This window comes from Morone saxatilis, unplaced genomic scaffold, assembly GCF_004916995.1.
Source record: "Morone saxatilis isolate NCDOM2014 unplaced genomic scaffold, NCSU_SB_2.0 Contig9, whole genome shotgun sequence".
In the NCBI taxonomy this organism is placed as follows: domain Eukaryota; kingdom Metazoa; phylum Chordata; class Actinopteri; family Moronidae; genus Morone; species Morone saxatilis.
In genome coordinates, this window is record NW_023340268.1 from 21,479,080 (window position 1) to 21,479,336 (window position 257).

The window sequence follows — 257 nt, forward strand, 5'->3', positions numbered from 1 at the left end:
TGTTGTTGTGCACAGAGCATAACTGTCTATGGAACAAGAAGTCTGAAAACCACAACAACCGTCAGCTCAGACTGAGGCTGCTGGAGGCTCTGAGGTGCCAGCTCTCCGACCACTCAGTGTCTTTCTCAGGTACAGGTCACATGGTCCTACAGCCCAACACAGTACCAATGGTCAAAAGGTCAAAAGTACAATACCAGCAGTATCTGCACATTCAGGAGACCAGTGTGTTACAACATCAACATATATAAAGATGGACA